The sequence below is a fragment of the Metopolophium dirhodum genome, chromosome 1 (genome assembly GCF_019925205.1).
Source record: "Metopolophium dirhodum isolate CAU chromosome 1, ASM1992520v1, whole genome shotgun sequence".
Classification (NCBI taxonomy): domain Eukaryota; kingdom Metazoa; phylum Arthropoda; class Insecta; order Hemiptera; family Aphididae; genus Metopolophium; species Metopolophium dirhodum.
Genome location: NC_083560.1, coordinates 46,104,006 through 46,109,848, shown reverse-complemented (window position 1 = coordinate 46,109,848; position 5,843 = coordinate 46,104,006). Strand labels below are relative to the sequence as shown.

The 5,843-nt window shown below is 27.5% G+C and overlaps 1 pseudogene; it reads left to right on the top strand.

Moving 5' to 3' along the window:
• The first annotated feature begins 1,145 nt into the window (after positions 1-1,145).
• On the top strand, positions 1,146-4,385 carry LOC132936256 (uncharacterized; annotated as a pseudogene).
• Positions 4,386-5,843: the final 1,458 nt, after the last annotated feature.

Below are 5,843 nucleotides of genomic sequence, written 5' to 3'. Positions count from 1 at the left end.
TATTTCATTAAATGCTGCAAATATTTAATTTGGTGATAAAAATGCCAATGCAGTAATAAAGCGGAATTGTAAACCAAAATGTTCATCGATACCATACTCTGTGGCTCATCCACACGATTGAATTTTCCTCCAAACATTTTGTGCCAACTAAAAAAAACACCCTTTTTGGACATATATTGTATATTATCAGTAATTATAAGTAAATCAGTAATTATACCTACATGCTGGATTAAGTTCATAACCATAGTTATTGCCTATCTCAATCAGATCTTGAAATAAAATATGTTCATAACATTTTTAATTTTTTCTTGGCATTAAAATATAGGCAAGAGGTATAATTCTCGAGTTCATCCCTCTAACTTGAATAGTGCATGAATAGTATACATTTGTAAAATTATATTTAGGACTGCCTTAAAAGTCTTAAAACACCTGTTCATCATCAAAAATTTAGCTCTTACAAATTTTTTAACTCTAAATTTTGTTGCAAAAATCAATATTTTATGATTTTCTATTTTAGACACATACCTACGTAATAGAAATATTTTTCCGGCAAAAGATTTCGTAGGCTTTCAGGAATATTAAGTTGTAAAGTTCTAAAGTTGTTGGTATGGCATGTAAATGTTTTCTTCTTCTACGTTTAAGAGGATGTCTGTGCACTATTTGTTTTCTCTTTCTGGCCTGCGAAAAACATACATTTTACGTTCACAATAATGATTATACCTAATTAAAGAGCGGATTTTTAAATTCTTAGGAATCTTAAAATACGATGCTAATATGTTTTAAAAATAATACTAAAATATCCCTTGAACATGAGTTAAATATGTAGATAATATGATTTTTGTTTTCTAAAATTGTTCAATAAAAACAATAAATAATTTGAATGCACCATTCCTTTAGGAACAGCCAACAGGTAGATTATTTAAATATTAAAGTAAAAACAAATTTATTATTAAAAAATCATTGACATTGTTATCATGTTATCAGTTATCAAATACGATAATATATGGTACAATCACAGACTGCAATAGAATGACCAACATTACCAATTTGATTACAAACAAGTAGATAATTGAACAATTTTTAATTTTTATAATTGTTAATTCAAATTATTTTTTTTTCCTAGAAAAAATCACAATGTTTGAAATTAACATAATATTATATGATTATTTATGAACAATAATAGAATATATTCTAAAATATGAAAATTAAGCTAAATATTCTCTACCAAATGTCCAAAATGCTCTCGTTATCTAAGCAAAAAACGCGCTCATTATAACTAGTAAGGCACATCATTCTTATTCGTAATGGCGTGTGCAAGTTATCGTGACACGTGAGTCAGCAAATCGGGAATTTCATTTTGATCGTCGCCAGCTGTCTTGAGCTGTACCAGAATTAGAATCAGCCAGCTTGCAGTAAAATTCGTACGGCCCATATCTACGACCTCAACAACGTTACACGTAAGCATAAGCACCATAGACGTATTCAGGAATTTCTAATGGGGGGGGGGGTTCACATTAACAAAAAAAAATTATCAGATTGCCTGTTCTAAAATTAAGAGAAACAATAATAATTGTATGTATGTACCATAGACCTATAAACTAATGGACAGCGCATTCCACTCAGCCCTGCCATCAATGCACGGGAATCATATAAGAGAAAGAAAGAAGAAAGAAGAAAGAGAGAAAAGACAAAAAGAACATGAAATAAGTAATGATTGATGTATGAAACTAATACTATATTTCCCCCATGTTCTTTTTTCTCTCTTACTCTTACCCTATATCGTACCCCCAACCTCTCTCTCTAAGCCCTGTACATTAGTTTATAGGTATATGGTATATATTTGTCAAGTGTTTATGAGGAGGTTTGAACCCCCTAACCACTCTCCCCTTCAGCACACATAATATTGTTTGCACAACTGCAGGTCCCAACTCCCAAGGTATTTTGTCTGTTCGTCATGAAATTGTCCAGTTCTCGTCAATCTATCAAGCTGCTTGTAACAAAGCCAGATGATTCTTAATTTGGAAAACAAAACTGAGTCATTTTATTTTTTTAATATTATAATAATATAATACATATAAAACCATGTCGCCAGTAAAGTTATTAGAATTCAGAATCTGTGTCATTTTCTACGTATCTGCACCTCTGACTTCATAACAAACCTTAGTTATTACTGTAAAATGTTTTCTAATATTATATCACAAGTTTAAAGTTTAAACAAATATCAGTTCAACATTTTTATTAAAAACAGTCTGCTCATAATAAATAGGTATTCAATTAAATAAAATTATTTTAGTCCATTCGACTTATCCTTTCCTATCTAATTAATTACTGCTACACATAAAGTATTATAATAAAAACATATTGAAACATGTTTTAAATAATTAAAATGTTTGATAAAACTTTTTCAATTCTAATATACCTAGAGTAGGTATTATTCCCCTTTAGTTTGTGCTAATCTAACACAAAATTGTTTGTATTTGTTTATAGAACATATAATTTATGGAGAAAATCAATTTGGTGTCAATCTGACTGATAAATTACAATAATTCACAAGTAAGTACCTATTTGTAAAATAAGGAACTTTAATACAAATTTTAATTAATGATAATACTTACAGTAATCTGTGATTATGTATAATTAATAATAATTTTAATGTTTTAGGTGGATTTTAAATATTTAAAAGGGAATCAAGACATTTGAAAACTAAGGTTTGACAATGTTCACCTTATCAAAACCAGCATATATTGAATGTCACAAATTACAAAAGTATTGGTAAAATTAATATCAAACAGTGTTGCAAAACCTTAAAGCTATACCAAACAGACAAAAAAAAATCAGGCAAATTAGGCTTTCCATGGAACAAAGATGTCTGTAATTGCAAAAAAATTGTGATATGGATTGTCTAAAATTTGCCCTTAAAAATGGTTGTGGGATAAAAGTATATGTTACACTACAGCACAACTTGGTAATTTGGAATGCTTAAAATATGCTTATAAGAACAACAGCCCTTGGGACGATTATACATCCAGCCTGACTGCACATTCTAGCAGTTTAGATTGTTTTAAATATATGATCAATGATCATAAATAGCTGCCTTCAGGATGAAGAAACATGTAAGTTGGCTGCCCATAATGGATTTATTGATTGCTTAAAATTTGCAAATGAAAATGGATGTTCACGGGGTGACGATACATACAAATCGGCTGCAAGTAGTAGAGTACTGCAGTGCTTGATGTATGCTCATGGCCATGGTTGTCCGTGGACTGTAGAAACATGTGCCAAGGCTGCATAAAACAGCCATATTGAAATCTTAAAGTATGCCCACAACTTTCTTTGGGATGAAAAACATGCCAAATGGCTGCTACTTATGAGCATTTAGATGTTTTAATGTATGCCCATGAAAATGGATTGCCATGGGTCATGATACAACATATTATGCTTCTGAAAGTGGCCATTTAGATAGTTTAAAGAATCTTCATGAAAATAAATGTGCTTTGGAACCATTTTTGACGTACTTTTCTGCAAAAAATGGATATAATATGCATTGTCTCCAATATACGCAAGAAAACGAATGTCAGTGACATAACAACACATGCTACATTGCTGCAGAGAATGGGCACTTTGAAATCATAAGATATGCTCGAAAAATGGATGTCCATGGAACAATGAAACACTTGAATGGGTTGTGAGTTCTGGACTATTTAATGACTCTACAATCCATTCTTGAAAAACAGATGGAAGATTTGTATTTTATTAAATATTAAGATAAAGGAACAAGATATTTTAAAATTATTTTGAAGCTACATGAGTACCATTATCTAAACATTGAAGACTTTTTGTTGTGGTACATTTTAAATTAATATTTATTAATACTATAATAATACAAGTTCAATAACATTTCTATTAATTGTACTTTTGATATTTTTTAAATTTAATTCAAAATAATATATAAAATAGTATGATGTATTAAAGTTTAACCTCTATCTATTATTTTGATGAACTGAAACCTATAATTGTTTTTGTTAATATAAGTAATTATTATAAATACTTAATTTCAGTATTAAATAGTCCTAATCTACATCATAACTGATATATAATGCCCTTGTGCAGTGGTTGCAACCGGCGGCCCTCGAGCCGCATCTGGTCTACGCAACTTTTCTATATAGCCATTATTTTTCAAAACAACACTAAAATATTATAATTTTTATCCTCAAAACTTTTTAATTTTTAAATGCTGCCCCAGAGTCCAAAAAGGTTGCTGACCACTATCCTTGTGTAACATAAATATTTTATCGATTCTAATGATTCTAATGATCTAATATGATTCAATTCAACATTATAATCATCAATTATTCAAAAATGCTTTATTACCTATATATATTGTTTATTAGTGCTTATAAGAACAAAGTGTATGTTATATAATAATATGGCTTTTATAAAAAGCTATTTAAAGTAAAATAAAAAAATAGAAATTTGTATTGTAAATGTATTTTAATTTACTTTTTTGAATAATAACAAGCAGGGTTGGGTGAGTGTATGTTTAAAAGTTGTATACACCATCATGTATTATACATTTTTAAACATGTATAAAACATATAAATTGTTATTTCTATTTTTTCTTTCATTAAAAATTTAAATTATTATTAAACATTTTTTATGCATACCTAGAGTATAATTATAAATAATAATTGTTTTTACTGTTATTTAGATAACTTAAGAGTTTAATAACTAACTTTGTATGGTTGATGTAATTAATAATTATTACTTATTAGTTTCTTACTTTATTTATTACTAGTAATAGAAATTGTGTATTTAGTATTTACTATTTACAAAAAAAATCAGAGCTCTAGTTATTGCTAATTAAGTAGGTAATTAAGCATGCATATTGATATTGAATACAATTGTAGTTTATTATGATTTAATCTTGCTTGATCATTGTGTAATCTTTTCAATAATGAATATTGAATATAGAATATTATAAATATTAACTATTAGTATTTAGTACTATACGTAAAAAAAAGTTCAATTTGTAATTTGATTTTTGGATCTTGTTTTTAATTTAAAATTAAAAATATTCAATCAGAAGTGATATTAACAATAGAAATTAAATTAAATAATTTAAATAATTATATCATTGAAGTAAGAAAAAAAAAAATTAACTTGCAACTTGCATAGCAATGACAATAACAATAAATTACATTATTTATATTTTATATATAATACTTATTAGTTAATAATTTTTACTTAAAAGTTATTAGTTTAATATTAATAGTTAACATTGTGAATCGTTGACATTTTTAACAAAATACAATTTACATCTTTCTTTTTGAAATCTCGTTTTGAAGTAATACTTAATAAATATAATGCAAATAAAAAATAAAAATGCATTCAAATGAAATAAAATTTAGTTCTGACATCTCATAATTATTATAATAATTGGTTTTTATAATAGTATACTCGTACATCGATGATATAATATAAAATATAGATGTATTATACGTAATGTATTATTAAGTTTATTATTATTATTATTAAGTTCATTCTTGGCTTGTAAAAAATGAAGAGGACATCACACCTGTTACATTTGTTGTGGCTGCTTAAAAACGTACCACATACCTACCAAATTTCTATGTTGCAAAACTAATTTTGTGTTTTTGATTTAATATAAGGGGATTAGTAGCGGTGATTTAATAAGGGGTCACGTATAAACAATTGAATGTCTTAAACTCGTTAATCAGTGTGGTTGTATGCGAAGTAAATGATGATTAGTGTGCGCAGGTCACAGACTTCTATACTAAACTAGATAAGAATCTCCTATACAATTTACATTGTTACAAGTGAAG